This window comes from Vulpes vulpes, chromosome 16, assembly GCF_048418805.1.
Source record: "Vulpes vulpes isolate BD-2025 chromosome 16, VulVul3, whole genome shotgun sequence".
Lineage (NCBI taxonomy): Eukaryota > Metazoa > Chordata > Mammalia > Carnivora > Canidae > Vulpes > Vulpes vulpes.
Window position 1 is genome coordinate 80,591,049 of NC_132795.1, and position 20,503 is coordinate 80,611,551.

Here is a 20,503-nt window from a genome sequence, read left to right on the forward strand (position 1 = left end):
TTGTCCTCTTGTAAAAATTTTAATGGCAAAACTATAATCACCACAGCCGTTGATGATCTGAATTCCTTTTGAAATTCTCTCTTCTTTTGGGAAATGAAAGCATTGACCATAACTTCTTGCTCCCAGCATTAATGTGAGTGTGATGGACTGAATGTTCATTTGTCGAAGCCCTAATCTCTGATGTGATGGTGTTAGGATTTGGAATCTTTGAGAGGTAATTAGGCTTAGATGGGGTCGAGAGGACAGAGCCCCATGAAAGGATTGGTTATCTCCTAAAAAGAGACATCAGAGCTCTTTCTCTCCATCATGAAAGGACACAGAAAGAAGGTGGCCATTTGCAAGCCAGGAGGGGAGCTCTCTCCAACAACCAAACCTGCCAGTGATTTTGGACTTCTCATAGCCAGAACTGTGAAAAATAAATGTTTGCCTTCAAGTCACACAGTCCATGGAATTTGTTATAGGAATCCTAGCAGATTTAGTAAGCAATATTCTAAAGATTTCAAAGAAAAATCAAGAGCATCAAGAGTTTCTATTTTAAAGATAATAATTCCTTATGTTTTGTAGGGAGTTTAAATTTGTAACTTTCTTATACTTGATTCTTACTGTAACCTATTAAGTCATAGAGGTTCTTTTTTTCTACATTTTAGTTAGGAAAGAAGATTTTGAAAGATTGAATGTTTTAAGTCGTAGGGGCAGTAAGTAGTGGAATTAAGACTGAGATCTTGAGATCTTCCAAGTCCCTTTCAGTGTCCTTTCCACAGGCCTCAAAATGATCTGCAGACAGTAAAAGAAAGGTGCAATGTGTATGAATGCCAACAACTAATATTTAATTAGACTGGATCAAACGTCAACTCTACAGGATAATGTTATGGTAAAGAATTTTAGGACTAGAAGGGATGTGGGAGGTAGAGCGGCTCACAGAGCCATCTACAAACAAACTACCTGAGGTTAGAAGCAATTAGATGATCTTCTTCTGTTTAAATGAAGAGTCCAGGTCCCCAGACTGGGAGTCTAGTGAACTTTCTTTAAATTATTCTGACATTTTATTACGCTGAACTAGACTGAACTTCTTAAAGAGCACCAAGATCTGACTCTACAATTTGGTCCATGACTATGATTTGTTCTGCATCTAAGGTGAAAGTCAAGCAAGAATACATATTACTTCTTTTCAATGGAATTTAAACTATGGTACAAGTGTTTTCCATTTTTGGTGAATACTAGGTGGTAATAGACACTAGGTTTTCTGGTGACTCTGTAGCTAAAATTCATTAATTTACATTCATTTAAATAATTTAAAGTCATTCATTACTGATGGAAGTAGACACAATAAACATTTTTTTTACAATAAACAATTTTTTCTCTAGTTTTCCTCAATCTAGTTCAACTTAGTTGTCCTTCTACAACCTACCCATGTAAAAAGTTCAAGTGTCCTTACAATTTTAGTCCTAAGAAGGGTTGAAGATAACCCCAACTTGAGGCACCGGACTGAGAGGAATGGGGGTGGGTGGGAGTGAGGGGTACAGTCAGTAGTAAGTCAGACAAATCCTTCTTTGAAATCTACTACTATAGGGTCTTGATTTACCCACTAAGATATACACTTAATAAAAGATGATAGCTGTTTTGGACCAGATTAGTAATCACATTTGCTAATTACTTTTCACCTTCATTTTCACTATGAGGAGATGGTGGAGAAAATTGGATTTTTTTTTCCCTACATTTGCCATCAACTAATTATGTCAGCTTGAGTAAGTCATTTATCTTTTCTGTTCCTCATATTTCATCTGTAAAATGAGGATACTTGGTAAGAACATATAAAAAATACTCTCCTGTAAGCCGATTTAACAATTTTGTCATTCCTGGAAGGAAGAGAACTAACCCTGCACTATTTTCCAAACTTGTGGCAACAGGAAAGAGTGCAATAGTATAGTGACGGTCTCCAAATTCATGAGACGAACTATTATCATTGTCAATTTCATCATTTTTATTTTGACATGGGTAGGCAGAAGACAGAACTTCAGTGAGTTATCCTAGACCCAGAATTACTAAACTCAAATGAATACAGTAGGACAATATTAATATATGCTAACACATGTGTTTATTAATTTATGTAGTCAAATTCTAAGGAGGAGACTGTTTTTGTCATCTTGGTATCACTCAAAATTTAGCACCAAGTAATCAGGAAATGGTCAATCAGGAGCAGGAAATACACAATTATGCATGAAGATATGCCCCTGCCTAGTGGACAAGTTCACTTAGGAAAATAAATCACTAATAAAAGGTTATGTGGTGAAATAGTGATTTTTAAGAAACTCTTTTAATTATGGTAAATTATTCTCTGTTTCAAGAATCAGATCAGGGCTGGGTAGTGTTGGAGACTCTGACCCAGTATCTCTCTAAGCTTGCCTTACTCAGAACAAATATAGCTGTGCAATGTGAAAATACAGGAGCTAAACTGGGGCAGTGGTTTTATTATTACTTTTAAATCAATGGATTTTTTTTCCACCTGTAATCTTGCATAAAGAACATAAAGTGATGTAAAGTGGGAGTTTCCCTGCTACTTAAAAAGTAGGCTAACATTGTCCCTGAGGCACCACCCAGAACACTTAGACTCTATAGAACCTTCTAGGTGGATCATTTCTCCCTTTAGAAAAAGGATGATTTTCTTATGAGAAAACACCAGAAAGGCTTTTAAAAATCATGCACAAGTAACTCTTCACTTTAAAAATCATATTTGATTAAAATAAAAGGATGCCACTTATGAATTAAAAAAAATATATTCTTCCAGAACATCATTGATTCAAGGTTCAGAGCTATTCAAAGCTACCATTGTTAGTCTATGTGCTTTATCTGTCCTCTTGCATGAATTCTCAACACACCCTTAATCGCAAAATCCAAATTTATAGGCTCTCTTCTGAAGATTCTGTAGACTGTTTCTTCATAGATCATGTGAGTTATGGAACAGATTGCCTTTCCTTATTTCTAGCTACAAGGAAACCAAGATTTAGGATTTGTGTTTAATTTGATCAACTAGATTTCCCTTCCTTTAACTTTCCTTTTCTTCCTTCCTTCCTTCCTTCCTTCCTTCCTTCCTTCCTTCCTTCCTTCCTTCCTTCTTTCCTTCCATATTGGCTTTTCTCCACAATTACTTAGTTTAAAATACTTTTGTTAATCACTTTAAATTCTGTCTGAAAGTATTGGGGAAAAGCTTTAATCAATAAGTTAATTTATTTAATGAAGAAAAGAATAGCTTTTAAGAGATGTACAGATAATTAATCCAACTCTCTCTTTTTACAGATAGTTCCAAGGGAGGTTAGTTTAAATATATATACATATATGGACATACACACACATATGTATGTCCAATAAGATTAAATGAGCCTTTATTGACCAATACCAGGTCTGTTTGGAAGTATATTTAACTTAATTTTCATATTTGTGATGAATACTTTTTGACCCAAAATATACATAATGAAATTCACATAAACTAACCTTGGATCCTTTTGGAAAATAGTCTTGTGTGAAAATGTTTTGTGAACTACTTACAGTTTTTGAATGGGGGGTGGAAATAGTAAAGAGAAATAGAGAAGAATGAAACAAAGCTAAGGAATTTATGAAGCAATGTGATCAAAGATGTTTAGTAGACTAAAATGACATCTGTCTCTGGAGCTAAAAAATGGATGTGGCTGGAGAAAAGCAAATCTGTACCAATTATACTTTGATTTTTAAAGCACTTAGATCTCAGCCACAATGCAGAGATTCCTACATACCCTTTAGGTCATTCTCTCTCTCTACTGGTATATTTTAAAGATGCTAGCTATAAAAATGGACCATCTGTATCAGCTACCATATTTCCTAGTATAGTTCAAACCAGTTGGTTCTGGATTTCCTTCATGTTGCCTTAAATATCAAATGTAAATAATTCCTATTTTATAACTTTATCTTGTTATATAAGTGGTTAATCTGTTCACTCAATAAAGCCATTTATTGAGCACGGGGATTTTGTTGGGTGCTTCTGCAAAGCCGTAACCTGGCAATCTGCATAGATGATAGGCAGGTAGGAATCCACTTGTCTTCTGGAAATGATCCATCAACTACCTTGATTTTATTAAGAATATGTGTGTCTTTTCAACCACAGCTGAAGATGGACATTATATAAAAGTAGATCCTAAAGTTTTCATAGCTCTGTTGTTTAAAAAAAAAATCTACCATTGCCTTACACATATAGATTGATTATATATTTATACATGTGTGTTCAATTGTTCTTTAGATCATTAAACTGCCTTTAGCACCCAGTAATTGAATTAAAAGATACAGCACCATAGCATCATAGAATTATGAAATTTTAAAATGGAACGGTCCATATTGTGTCTGTTGTTTATCCTATTTAACTACTCTAATTCATTCTGGATTATGTGGTATCCATATCCTATTATTAAAGTTTAAAAAATATTTTATGCTAAACACTGATCTCAGCATGTGGATATTCCAGCTTAGATTCTCAAGATGCTTACATTCATCAGGGATCAAAACAGTTTTTCTGTAATCGGTTGTTTAGTAATTACATTTGGTTTTGCAGGATGGGGTTACATTACTCAGCACTGCCTTGGTACTGTGAAAGCAGTCATAGACTATATGTAAACAAATGGGTGTGGCTTTGTTTCAATAAAAATATGCGTGCTTCAAGCTGTAAAATACACATAAATAGACAATTTAAATCCTTATATGCCATAGATTTTATATTGACTATTAAAGATATAACTAATGGAAATATATTCAAGAACCTAAGAGTCATGAGACATGAGTGTTAGACTCAATATTGTCATTAAATTTAGTAGAACATAAATTATGCTAATTGGGTCTCCCACTTATGGCTCCCGGTCTGAATTTTCTTGTCAGTAAAATAACATAATAAAAACTAAAAACCACTTGAAAAGGCTTTAAATGGCAGAAGCCAATTGCAAAGCCCTTCTGCTGCATTGCTTTTTTGTTTGCTTGGGTTTTTGTTTTGTTTTGCTTTATTTTTTAAGTTAATTCTATGCCCAACATGGGGTCTAAACTCACAAATTCCAAAATCAGGAGTCACATGCTCTACCAATTGAGCCAGCCAGGTGCCCCTAGGCCCCTTTGCTGGTTCTACAAATTTAGAATAGCACCTTTATTAAAATGCATGGTATCTTCATGTGTATATAAAATTAGGTGTCTACATATATTCACATTTCCAGCTACTAACATGTTTTATTTGGCAATTGACTTTGAGGATGGTAACCTCTGGTAGGAGGCAGGACCCTGTGGGAAGCTGGAAACAAACCTTGTCATTGTGACAATAATGGGAAGAGAGAAAAGCAGCAGAAACAGAGGCTGGAGCCACGGTGCTTGATACCCGAGTCATGGTTCTTGGCAGCAGCACTCCTGTTTGTAAATAACAAGAGGATGTGTTCCTCAGGTGGTAATTATGACACCTTTAGCCTGCTCTTTGATTTTGCTTTTTTTCTGGTTTTAAAATAATTACTTAAAAAATAATCTAACCTCTGCTTTAAGAAAGAGAGGAGGATGAGGAGGAAGGGAAGGGGAGGAGGGAAGAGAGGGAGGAGGAGTAACTCTCATTAAATGTTTCTATTTTATCTCTCTCCATGTCTAGATATTGGGCTGGGAGCAAAATTCTTTTGTTTTTATTTCTCACATGAATCAATTAGGGATTTAATTATAAATTAAAATTAGACACATGAAAATTGTACTTCCAAATTTTTCCTCTACTATTCACTAACATTATTAGGGAAAGACCCACAAAATAATTTGGAAGCTCCGTACATAATGAAATTGTGAGGCCTTTGTTCAAAATGAAGAATTTTAGGACAGTTACAGCAGATCATGAATTCAAGCACAGATCCTTCTAGGCATAGGACCATGGGTGACTATACACATTGCATGCTATTGAGGCCAACCCTGATTAGGAGAATTAAGTCTTGTGGTTATTTATTTTAAAGTTTCATTTAGCTCTATATTAAAAAATATGCAGACAAAGCCGGATACAAAACACTTCATTTATTCACTTAAGAGGAACAGCTGGGTCACCTTCCCCATACTGTCTGCACTTAATGGCAAGCCCCCTGGGGTATCAGAGAAGCTGTCTTACTGGCCAGGTCTAGTGTTTGGTGACAGGCTAATAATCATCCTAACAATCATGAAGCTGAGCTACTTGCCAAGCCATATAACTCCTCCCTCTTCATCTCTCCTCAACATCTCCTCAATTTAATGGAGGGTACATCCTTGACAACAATTCAGAATGTCTTTATGGAGAGAGCTGTTTGCCTTTTCTGTACAAGCAAAGTGATGTTTATAGAGTCCTAAGGATAGACACATCTCTTTATACTAAAAATACCAGAAACACCCTCCCCTAATTAAAAAGTACTTTGAGTAAATAATATAAAGTCAGACATTAAGTTTCAGGTGTTAGTTTTTCAAAAATGAATACGAACAACAGGAGAAAGGCATTTTATAAACTATTTAAATTCTGTGGAGAAATAAAATGGTAACACACTAATTAATTACACTGTATTTGTTTTGGTTCGATTGTTATTTAAATCTATCCTTGTGTTTTTAAAATTGCTATAACCCTATATCTTGGTCTGGTGCATGTGTTCTGGACTCACAGGTTTGGTTTTTATCTTAGTTCCATAAGTTACTAGCTGAGTGAACTTGAGTAATCTACTTAAGTTCTCTGGACCTCAATATATATATATATATATATATATATATATATATATATATATATATTACTAGCTTATGTAAAAATAGAGATACTTCACACCACTAATAGATTTAATGCATTTGAATAATTTAAAGCAATGCCTAGTACATGTAAGCCCTCAGCTACAGTAATATTATTGTCACTATTATATTATAACTATTATTATATCTTCCCTTCAGTATGTTCACAATTTCAAAGAAAATATCATATATCAATAGCTCAGTGCCTTTGAATATAAGAGTCATTTACTAAATATTTGCTGAATGAGTGTATTTGTTTAGAGTTTGTTGGATTCTGTGTGGTAGAGGAAATATCTTTTGATACTGATTTAAGCCAAATAGTTAAAGAAATAATTACTCCATTAACTTTTAATGCTTACATTCACTAAGAAGTGTCAGGAAATAGAAAGCTTCATCCCTTTGTTTTTATATTTGACAGGATGGAATCTGGTAAGTTGTATAGTTGGAGAGCTTGGGTAACTCAGTTTTCTGGTTAATTATTTGGACACTTTTTTGCTCAGTTCCCTTGAAAATAAATTTAATATTGTGTAGAGTCTGGAAGAGCAAAATGGCCTAAGGCTAACAGTCAGTAATTTCCAAATGAAAAGTTGGTTTAGGAATAGAGGAATTCAAGAATTAATGAGTGATTATAAGCAAACATTGGCTTTGTGTGCAAAAAGATCTGACCCTGGAGAGCTGCTGGAAACACCCTTCAGAGACTCCTCTGCCATTTTCCTAACTCATACCAACCCTATTCGATCACCTACAAAATAAACTTTAGTTTATGTACCTGCCTCACCTTCTGCTCCATATCTGGCTTAATATCATAGCTCTAGGCAAATGGATCAACAAGGTTTAAATCATCTACTAAGAAACATTTAGCCTCTATAGCATTGACATTGATTGTACCCATTTATGACAGACCAGGATAAATATCTCTGATGTAAATAATTTTCAATGTGAAAAACATACATTTTAAGAAATATAAATTACCTTTTAAGAATATAATTATATTTACAACACAGTAAAAATGAACACAAATTATACAAATATACTGTTCAAAGGATGTTTAAAAATAGCTCTCTTTAAATCTAATCTAGCTCAACTGGCAAGTTTAGGAAGAAGCATAATAAAATAAACTAATATACTGAAAGAAAAAATTTGGACTGTGACTTTATTTTAAGGAAAAAAGGTCATTTCCAAGAAATGCTTATCACATAATAGGATAGCTTGCAGGTATAATTAAGTACTAAATAGTTAATGTGCTTTTAAGTAAGCATTATAAATGGAAAATATATTCAGAGTTGGTGTAACATGAAAAGAAAAGGATTATATTAATTTTACAGTGATACTTATTTAATATGTCTTATGCAATACTTACAAAATGTCAAGCTACCTGAATGAAAAAGCATACAGATATTGAGCATGCAAAAATTTACAAATATTTGACAATCCACTAAGCAGCCATGAAATCAGAGTATAAAACACAAAGATTATTTAATTGAATATATCATTCCTCATCTGAACACAGTATTATAATAGTTACAGAAATTTTTATTGAGAGGGCCAAGAAAAATGCATATTTTTGCATAATACAAGGAAAGATGGCTTTACCTGTGTTTTGTTTTCCTTATCTTGTTAATATAAGTGCATTGGACCATCTTTAAAGATCGAGTTGATAAAATTTAGCTTTCCCTCACTACTTTTAGGGTATTCTTGTACAAACTTTCTCCAAAAATGAAAAGCATATTAGAAGAAATAAATAAATCTCAGCTTCCTAGCTTTGTTAATTTATTTGTCTCCTTTTTTTCTTTTCCCTGGGAAGCCATTATGATGCTTGAAAAATCTATTTTTCAGTATTTGTCTTAAACATTATGAAAGTGTTTTTTTGATAAAACACATTATAAGAAATATGATAAGACATATTTTGTCTTTAGAAATGTTGAACTGTAGCATCTCATTTGTTTTGGTCTTTTTTTCTTTCCTCAATTACTGCATCAAAGAAGGCTATGGACAAGTAAGTAACACATGATAATTCATCCATCCATCATATAAAAATTGGAATAATAATATACTTTTTCCCAATGATACAATGACTTTCAAAATCCTTCTTTACTTTGAATTTTAATAACATAATAACAGATAGTGTTAACGTGATTGTTTTCTTTTATCATCATTGGCTTATTTATTTATAATGACTTATTTTAGTCATTAAGTGCTATGATTTAGTCATTGAGTGCTGATTTTATTCAACTATTTAGGTTAGTGAAAGGAAAAATATTGAGATTTCTCTTTTATTTCAAGGTGTCTTTGGTCAAAATCTCCTGAAATGAATGCCCTGCCTTCCTGTCCTGGAAGTATTCTAAAAAAGTACTTGTTCAACTATAGCAACAGTCATTACCAACTAAATTCTATGCCAAGTTAACTTGCCCAGTGTGAGGAAATAGTGTTTGCAGGTTCCTTTGAGCTGGTCTACCTACTGCTAGAAGTAATGTCATGATGTCTGCATGATTGTTCCTGGTCAATCTTCTTATGATGAGATTACATTTGTTAGGTTTTCACTTAGTGGATTACAGTCAACGATAATTTACATCAATGCATCTATAACTATCTTTTCATTCATGGTTATTCTATTCTGGTTTGTTTTTAAAGATCTTGCTCACAGATGCCTCCAGTCAGTTTTAATTTGACTGCTCTGAGATCACTGATGAATCATGATAGTACTTACTTTTGTACATATATGTTTTTTATTTTATCTTTCTTCTACTAGCTCAGTGACCTAGACCTGCTTTATATTACTTTGGCAGAAAACCTAAGCTGAGCATTAGTTAGGTTTTAAAATACTTCATGTCATAGTCACATTCTGTTTGTAACGTTTATAATGTTTAGCAATATATGCTAAAATAAAAGAATATGTTGCAAAATAACTATGAACCTATATTTCCAAAGAAACATACATTACACAATGTGTTATATATGAAGAATGTAACATGCAAAGCACTATATGTTATAAGGGCATTTAAGATAAGAATAAAATTTTTCTCTGAGGACTGAAATGTTAGGCCACTTTTCAAAATTTCTGTTTCCTCTAGCTTCCAAATATGGATGATTAGGAGTCAAGTGTTATTCAAAAAGAGACTCATTTTGACTGCTTTGTAAGTTAAAATTGGTGGGAAATTTAGTTTTCAAATTCATTTAGAATATACAAATCATAATACAAACATATGATAATTGAAAATTACCCACAATTTATATAGCAGGTGCTGTAAACATTTTGAGGGATGTATTTCCAGAAACATTGCAGAAAAGCCACTTTGTTACTGTGGTTCTTTATCAATTTTGCAATTAACAACTCAAAAAATAGGAGATACCAATTATTTCTTCATTGTTTATGGTTTGAACTAATTTTCCTTAACTGAGCAGTTTAAAGAATTGATCAATTTTCCAAATATTATTTTTGATAGTGTAAAGCTTCTCAGTTGATTTCCTGAACTGAATCTTCAGATAAAAGAATTTAATTTATAAATGTTTAAAATACTTCAAGAATCTCATCACCAATTTGACACGCTCAGAATTCTATGTGGTTATTATCACTTCAATATATTTTTAAATGTTATTGTAAGCATTATCATGTCCTACCTCCACTTTGGTCCACCTATTTGAACATTATTTGGTGAATATGTATGTATTCCAAGGGAACTTGCATAACTTATTAAATCATTTATTTATTTATTTTTATTTTACTGGACACCTTCATAATTAATGAAAAATCAGTAATGGCAGATTTTCTTTTTTTTTAGTAATGGCAGATTTTAAGGCACGTCATTATAATATATTAGTTCTATAACATTTGGATTTTAATTTTTACATGATTAACTATTTCCTTTGTACTTACGGAAATGTAAAACATTTCAGAACTCTTTGGATTTTGTTGTAATACACGTTAATTTATACTAGAAATTTATTGATTTCAAAAATGGTTTGATTTTTTTAAATGTATCTGACAATTTAATGAGTGCCTATATTCACAGGCTTCATATATTATTTATATGCAAATTTTAAAAGAGAATTGATTATTCTTACCTTAAATTTTACATTTCTAAAGCAATTTTAACTATGATAATTATCTATAGTAAAAGGCAATTGACTTTGAAATTTAACTTATTTCAGTAGTACTTTGCACAAAATATTTCAAGTCTATATTTATACTGATCTCCTAGGAAGGGTGATGGGAGGGTAAAGAATTCTCACAACTTTTTGAGTGATGCATTCAAAGAACAAATAACAAGAAGCAAATAATCCAGTATTCAGTGCAATAAAAATAGGAGTAATTTAAATATCCTCAGAAATTCTTTTTTTTTTTTTTTCCCTTAGAAATTCTGACTTTGTCTTTGGGGAAGCTGTTTTCATAATGCATTTCTTATTCATCTTGCTCTTTGCTCCCATTGGTAACAAGTAAAAGAAATGGATAAGAGCTATGAGCATGCTGAATTTTTCTCCACCTTCAAATTCCTTGATGGCCTCATTCATTCTTCCCCACCCCAATTTCAAGAGCCTTCCCCACTTGATTTATGTACCATATGTTAGCCAGTTATCCGTTGAAGAAATTGTAATCCTCATGGGTATTTTATGGAGAGGGTACAAACATTTTTAATCAGATACCCTAGAGAAAAGATGCTTGTGTGGAAAACCTGCTGTTCCTACATTCCTCTGAGGAGAGTATATTATGTGGGCCCCTGCTCTGATGATAGCTGACTGGATTACCCATTGGTATCTGCCCCCAGACTAAAATCTGGTCAGTAGTTTATGAGATGACATTATTTGAAAGTTCTGCTCAATAGCAAAACAATAAATAATGAATCCACTACATTCTCTTTCTAGGGGAGTCTGATTACATAACCCATTAGAGACAACAGTTGGTGAAAGACCAACAAAAAGCCAAAGGAAATGCTCAGGAAAAGGCAGAGAACCAAAACCATGAGGCAGGAGAGGAGATACCATGAATAAGCAGACAACAGGAATAGATTAGAAGCTATAACTGAACTGAAGCAAATCGGTATAGAGGAGAGGAGTAGCAAGTGCACCAGAAGAAAAGACAGAGGATAATGAAGTTACCATAGTGGCACAACATGGAGAAGGGAGCCTTAAGTGACAGCAGATGAAAGGATGGCAAAATACCTGGGCCATTGGAGCCACACTGTGTGTTGAACAATCTTTCAGTTCTTGGGTCCCATTCTAATCTCCCCAAAACTTGTCATATTGTGACTGGAATTATTTACTATCTATATCTACTCTTAGTGTGTTCATATAATAAACCTCCATCAATATAACCTAAATATATGTCTATTTCTTAAATACTAAAAAAAATCCTTAAATACTTAAAAAAAAAAACAAAACAAAAAAAAAACCCAAAACAAAACCAAAAAACAGAGGTACAATATAAATTAACATAAAATATTGTAGAAACAATATTATTATTTTAAACAATTGACTAGTAACAATCTTTAGGAATTATTTAGATAAGAACAGTGAACAAAGCTAAACAAATTCTTACCAAGCATTCAAAAGTGTATTTTCTTAGCTAAACTCAAAAAGACAAGAAATAACAACTGTTGGTGAAGACGTGGAGAAAAATGAACACCTGTGCACTGTTGGTGGGAATGTAAATTCATGCAGTCATTGTGGAAAACAGTATAGAATTTCCTCAAATAATTAAAAATAGAGATGCCATATGATCCAATAATTCCATTACGGGGTATTTAGCCAAAGGAAAAAAAAAAACCCACTAACTTGAAAAGATATATGCACCCACATGTTCAATGCAGCATTGTTTACAATAGCCAAGATATGGAAACAACCCAGTCCATTCATAGATGAATGGATGAAGAAGATGTAGGGTGTGTGTGTGTGTGTGTGTGTGTGTGTGTGTGTGTGTGTGTGACATGTATACATATATAGGCATGTTATGTAGCAATAAAAAAGTATCATGCCACTTGTGACAACATGGATGGATCTAGAGAGGATATTATGCTAAGTGAAATAAGTCAGACAGAGAAAGTCAAATACCATATGATCTCACTTATATGTGGAATCTGAAACACACACACACACACACACACACACACAAAGCAGAATTAGATCTATAAATACAGAGAACAAACTGATGGTTTCCAGAGGAGAGGGAGGTGAGGGGATGGGCAAAATGGTGAAGGGGAGTGGGAAAAAACTGGCTTCCAGTTTGGAATGAAAAAGTCAGGAGAATAAAAGGCACAGCGTAAGGAATATAGTCAATGATGTTGTAATAGCCTACTAGGGTGACAGATGGTAGCTACACTTGTGTGAGCATAGCATAAAGTATAAACTTGTTGAATCACTATTCTGTGCATCTGAAACTAATGTAACATTGTGTGTCAATTATAATCAATTTAAAAATCTTTAAAATATTTTTAATTTTTTTTCAATTTTTTAAAAAAGTGTATTCTCTTTAGTGGATTAGAAAGACTTTTATTATCTAGTAAAAGTTTCCAATGGCTTAACATTTTTTTGTATATAGTGAAATAATTTAAAGAATATTTGAATGAACATAACTTCTGAGTTAGTGGGAACTAAATTCATTAGTTTTCATTGTAATAAAAAATTCTAAAATTCTAGGCTAAAATCAAATTATTGAGTGTATAGACATCAATGTAAAATAATATATTTTACATTTTGGTTATTGTTTATATGGTGTACCATAATCTTTAGGAAAACTAACTTACTAAATGTAAACTCTAGCATTTCTTTGAAACTCAGGCTAGGAAATTTACTTTTTTTTTTTTGCAATTTGTCCCAATTAAAAAAAAATCAACATTTTCAAATTCTGCAAAAACATCTTCAAATAACTAAGCTGTTTTCTCAGAAAACACTGCCAATTCCATAAAATAGTAAAATATTTCTAATTAATCAAATAACAAAACACTTATTTTTCAAGACTACAACTTTTAAAAATCATCAAAGTTCTCCAAGATCTTAAAAAAATGGATATTCTATGTTTGAAACCATGGTGTTTAAGAATATGTATACTCATAAATGGAAGCTAAGCTGGAATGCTTATATTAATTATATCTGACCCATAATTAAGTAAACAAAGGTATCATGGGGATCCCTGGGTGGCTCAGCGGTTTGGTGCCTGCCTTTGGCCCAGGGCGCCATCCTGGAGTCCCGCGTTGGGCTCCCAGCATGGAGCCTGCTTCTCCCTCTGCCTGTGTCTCTGCCTCTCACTCTCTCTCTCTCTATGTCTATCATGAATGAATAAATTAAAAAATCTTTAAAAAACAAACAGAAAAAAACAAAGGTATCGTATCATCTATTGAGATATGCATCTACTTCAGCAGGTAGCAGATGCATAATTCCTTTCTAGTGACTATATATGGAATTGAAATCCATGATCATAATATTTTTTTTCATATTCTCTGATAATTAACAGGGTGTAAATTGTTAGTGCTTTTCTTTTGAGTAAAATTAGGAATACAAAACTGGTAGAATTTTGTTTTTCTTTTTGTTTTAAGTTAATTCATATATACTGTATTATTAGTTTCAGAGGTAGAATTAAGTGATGCATCATTTGCAAACAATAACCAGTGCTCATTACATCAAGTGCCTCCTTAATGCCCATCACCCAGTTACCTCATTGTCCCATCCACCTTCCCTCCAGCAACCCTAAATTTATTTCCTATAGTTAAGAGTTTCTTATGGTTTGTCTCCTTGTCTTTGATGTATTTTATTTTTCCTTTCCTCCCCCTAAAACTTGTAGAAAGTTTTCTAATCTATATTTTTCTTTACTAGTAAAAAGTAAAATGAGTGCCACGGCATGACACTTTTGATCATCATTGAACATTAAGGCTGTCCTAAAAATTGCAGATTGCTTTAAATAGAAGTCACTGAGTTCTTTTTAGTCTTTTTGATTTTTTAGGAATTAACTCTCAAACCTGAATCACAGCATATAAGTAAAAAAATACCAAATGCTTCAAATACAGAAAATCATTATTGTTTTCTTTAACATGAGTGAAATTTGAATCATGCAGCTCACAATAAAATAAACTAAAAGAAAAAAGGTCTTAATAGCAAAAAATATCTGATTCATTTCTATCCTTGATCTTCTGGGTCAATGATAAATATTGAAATGCTACATCCCTACCAAAAGAAATACATAAATAAATACACAAAAAAGAAAAAAGGAATTCAAAACTATGAAGGAATTGGTGGATATTTAGAAATCACCTCGTTCTAATCATGCAACAAACAAAATCATCTGACTAACAGGCTATGGTCTCATGTTTGGTGATATTTGGTTGTATTAAAAAATATTGCTTTTCACAGAAACCAAGGGAATATCAAGTCAGAAACTTTCTGAAACTTCTGAAGCTTTCCAGGCCTTTCTGACAATATCTACCTAGGCCGTTTTTAAAATGCCAAGTATCAACAATGAAAAATAATTTGATGAATTAAATCCACACTAATCTGGAATTTTGCATCACTTTGAGTACAGCCTTTTGCAACTGCAAGAAGAAAATGCTTCAGCAATCAATAATTGAGCCTGATTTCAAGAGCAGGCTTTTAAAACATGCAGCATTTTGTAGTTGTATATAAGCAATGAGATTAATTGTTCATGAAAATGGACCCAAGTCTTCTACTTTTTCAGGCCCTCCTACTAAGATATGCCCAATCTACGTAGCCATTTAAATGCCCAAGGAAAAGTTGTACTCTTCTTTATAATTCTCATAAGTGTAAAAGGTGGATAATCCAAATGTCCCTTGAATTTCATTCTAATTTTCTTATTTTCCTAAAGACTCATTGTCATGTGCCAATTCCCTTTGCTTGCTTTAGCTATATGTTTTTTAACCAAAAATCTATAGTCTCAATATTTTATTTCCATTAGATTCTTGCTAAAAATAATCACATATAAACTGTCTCTTATTCTCCTTTCCTTTGTATCTACTTTCAGCTTTAAGAACAAACAAAAATGACAGTAACTAAAAAAACAAACAAAACTCCTACATTTGTATTTATATAGTCATCTTCCCTTATTCCTTGAGCAGCTCCTTATCTTACACAGATGAAGAGCATTAATGATGAGATGCAATGACTAACACAATTCTACACATCAGGTGACTGTTGTGTGGGAGAGAAAGCTAGATGATTCCCTTTTTCAGTTGTCAGTTTTTTACTCACTGAATTGAACATTTGCTTCAGGTTAACAAGAGCTGGCCCTCAGAAATTTCCTTATATCCTTTTAAGGAGCCTGCCAAACAGCAGCCTGATCAAAGCAATCTAATAAGGCTTAAGTGCCACTGGTTGACATTTTGCATTCTTTTATTGCTTTCCATTTTTACTACATTAAAAAAAATGGGTGATAACTAATATCCAGTTGATCTTTTCATTCTGGTAATAAAGTGATAATATAAAGATCGTACTATCCACTCCAGACATCCATCACAGTACATTTTCCAATAACATACTACTTGGGAGTGTTTCTTCACTCTGTTCAAGTACAAAGTGAGGTTAAGTACTTTGCCTCACATTTTATTTCTTTCTGATACTTTAGACAATGAACTGAAAATAAAAGGGGTTGAACTTCAACCCTTGACATTTTGTTCACATTATTGTAATCTGCAATTTTGTTGTCTTTACATTAGATAAACCATTTCCTATGAGAAGCCAAAAATAGTTGGAGGGTCTGCCTACTAAAATATTCTGTCAACCCAGGTAATTTTTATTCTTGTAAGACAAGAGGAAACAAAACAGGACAAAACAATATTGGAAGTGGAGAAGAAGAGTAAGGTTGGTAGGAGAAGAAACACATATACAAGGCATAAAGAAACAAAAATAATGCCAACAAGCAGAACAAACATCAGAGATCATGAGTTTATACTAAAATCAGTTTTTTATATGGATGCAGAGGTGGCCCCAAGACTTACTGAGGGCAAGAAGGACGTTCTGTAATTATGTTATTAATTTGAAAAGATAAAAACAAACAGCATATAAAAGAAAGGGAAGAAAGAAATGTTAACAAAAACATAAGCACAGAAGTCTCTTTGCACCACTACATATTTATTTAGCTACTAACAGGACAATTAGGATTCATCTATAGTTGATAGGAACAAGATTAGTTTTCAGATTTTCAACGTATTTAAACTGTTAAGGATTATAGCATTAATGATTATTAAGGTTACAAGAAAAAGAAATAATAAAATTTGGGATCTTTAAAGATGCAACATATCACTATAAATCCAAGTTTTTAGAAAAAAAAATAGAGAGAAACACATAGCCTAATGAGTTTGGGAGTACTGTAGGGAACTACTGGACACCAAATTTAACATTGAGACTGTCTTGGCAGCTCTATCCTAGAGTGAACCAAGATATTAGGCTATGTACTTTGGCAAAGAGAATACATAATAAAAATGATGGCCTGTAGAGATCCAACTAATAATGAGTTTGAGATAATTTCATAAGGATTAGAAAATTTCCTTTGCAATCTTTATAGTTTTTAAAAGATGCATTAAGTCCATTAATGTGAACCTAAGGAAGAGGCTGTCAAACATGCCTTTTCATGCAAATAATTGATGTGTTAGAAAAGTACTGCTCAGTCTGATTTGGATTTTCTCAGTAATAATTTGTTCGTGATTACTTTATACTAGTGTATTTTTCTACAATACTTATTTTTTGTAAAATAACCTACAACTTGCCCTTTTTTGCACTAATTCAAATATATGTTTTTCTCTTTATGTTAGAATGTGACTTTAGAATCTTTTCTCATCTACGTTTCTGATATACTATCCAGAGAAGAAATGATATGCTTTAAAGGATGGTGGTTCTTGAAGTAACTTCCAGACACAATTATTTTATAATGGCAGACTGTTGCTTTCAAAATTGCAGTTGATTGAGAAGGCACAAGTAATCTGACTATTCCTTTATTTTTATCATGGGTAGAAGAGAATGGAGAGTGGGAGATAACACACTTCTGTGCTCACCTTCCAGGCCATGAATCTGCACAAACTGACCTTAATTTAATTCCAAGTTGCAGATAACAAACATATTTTAGCAATGAAATAAGATAGTGGATGTCAGAGAGCCGAGATCGCTCTGGGACTGTGTGCAGAGACCCTCCATTGTAATCTGAAAGATCAAAGTGTACTTTTGACACTGATATGACCACTATTCATAGAGGTGGTTCTTTTTTAAAAAGTACCCTCTCCACATATGAAAATAAACTTTTGATTTTGAAACGAAAACAGGCTCTCTTTCCATTTAAAGGTTCTTGACAGCTTTTCCTATGAGGGGGAAAAATGATGGCAACAAAGAATCTGCCAGAGATGGTCTCTGGGATTCAAATCTGCCCTTTCTCCAAAGAACCTGAACAAAAGGGTGTGCCCTGACCTGTCCACCAAAGACTGTATTGCTGCATCTAAACTACTGATCTAGAAATGGCTGATAAAGAAATGCACCTGCCATCTCATATAATCTCATGCGTCTGAATATATGCAGCTAGATCTTCTTTCCTCTTTACCTACTATCTATTCTTCAGGGGACAAGATCGAACAGTCTGGTACCATATATATTTTCTTTTCCTTATCAAGTAATATCTGCTCTATGCTGGAGTGGGGGTTGGAGGGGTGAAGAAGGATGGAGCCACCAAAGGAAACAGCAGAACAATTCTGAGTAAGTGTAGAGAAGTTTGAAAATGTTTCCATCGAACCTTAATAATTTAGAGTTTAATATTAATTCTCAATGTAAGATAATTCTTTATGTTATAGTTTGTATATTTGCCTTGGAAATTTACTTAAAGTTATCACACGAGGTATGTCTTATTAATTTCATAATACCGTTAATATCTTAGGTATGATACAATTTTTAGAGATGGTAGTAGATGATAGATGGCTGTGATTTAATAAATGTACATTCATCTCGGTTTCAGACAAACTTAAAGTTCACAGTGGATAATGTAATAATAAATCAGTATCTCAAACTACAAGTTATACTGAGATACAGATATTTTAATTTATATTTTTATAGGGTAGGAAATGCACTCTGCTTATTTAATCACTGAGTTAGATTTGCATTATTTGATATGTAAATTCCTCCTTCTTCTAAAGTTGAGTAATAATAGCATGAATTCTTGACGGAACGTGGGGTTCTTGCCACATCTGCCCACTATTCCCCAAATAAAAGAAAATGAAAGTGTTACCTGCTCATCGAATGTTCTTTCCAGTGACTGCTGTCAAGTTAAGGCATTTGCAGTCCTGTCCGAGGTGTGCACTGAAAGCTCACAATCATTCATTTAATTCAAGTAATTTACATGTAACGCATACTCCTTAAAAAGGGAAAAAAAATCACTAACCAGCAAAAACCTTTGTCCTCAAAGGTATTATTCTGTGGAATATCCAGAGAAAAAAAACACTGTGCTTAATGTTAGAATCTTGTAATATAAGCCAAATGAAGAAAACTGTCTAACAAGGGTAATTAGACTATAAATACATATTTAAAAAAATAATCTGTATAGCTAGAAAACACATAATCACACTCGATTTTGTTAATTCCCATACTAGAATTCCAAATACTGGAGTTTAAATAGTTACATTTTTTAAAATTAAAAATCCATGCTCTATTGTATGCTTAATATAAATAAATAAGAGTACATAAGACAGGAGGATAGAAAGGAATATTTTAATCACATTATTTTCTAAGACTTAAGATGTATCAAGAACATCTATAACTATATTAAGGCACAAATCTAGCTTTGGAAAAGTATTTTGTGATTGCCACTTTGCCTGGATCAGTGCCCCAGAGCTGAAAGCAAATTGGGCCATGGTGTGAGACTGGCAAAAGTTGTGCTCCTTGTCAGGAAGTGTGGGATGGGGTCTGAGAGGAAATGATGTAAATGTGAAAAAGTCATTTGTGTGAGAGCTTTGAGAGATTATCTCAGGAACTGTTTTGTTTGAAATGTTGTTTAATGCCTTGTATGATAGATTATCAATTTAACTTTTCATAGGTCATGATTCAGTTACCTTTTTATGGCTATGATTGAAAGAGATTCACATTTATATTACTTTAAAATGAATATTAAAATGCTTGAAGACAAATCTGAGTTATAAGAAGCATGGTGTTCAAAATAGTATGCATTTCATTAAAGCTCATTGCTTTGTACATTTAAGACCACCATTTTGTTCCTCAAAGGATGACATTGCTATTTGCAAACACAGCAATGGTTTTGGGAGTAGACTTCATCAACTCACATTCAGCACTTTCCAAGGATATAGAAAAAGTTTGTTCTCACTGACTATACAATGAGAGGTTAGAATCTTGTTAGAACCATTTTATTTAAATAGCTAACAACTTTGGTATCATTGGAGGAGATTCCTTAATGTGGTCAGCAAAACTGGAAAGGAAAAAAAAAACCTAAACATTTATGTTAAGAAATAAAATAAATTTACTCTTAAGGTAATGCTACAACTCAAAATAAAATCACAGTCCTCATAGCCTTATAGGTTCTCTAGTCCATAGTCAAATAAAACTCAGTCCATGCATCTTTTCTGACTCATCATTTGGCATGCATATCACAGATTTGAAGGGGTTTGATTATTTTTGCAGATATGTGATGAGGATGTAAAAATTCATCATATCAATACTCTTAATGAACAGAAAAAATCTTAAGACAAGTAATTTTCTTTATACACACATATATATAATGTTGAAAAATAAATTTTTCTAAGTTGAATTT

At 32.9% G+C, this 20,503-nt stretch overlaps 1 protein-coding gene across 44 annotated transcripts in view; it reads right to left on the reverse strand.

Annotated features, from left to right (window-relative positions):
- NRXN1 (neurexin 1) overlaps nt 1-20,503 on the reverse strand; it is a 1,110,734-nt gene that overhangs the window by 584,743 nt on the left and 505,488 nt on the right. The window lies entirely within an intron of this gene.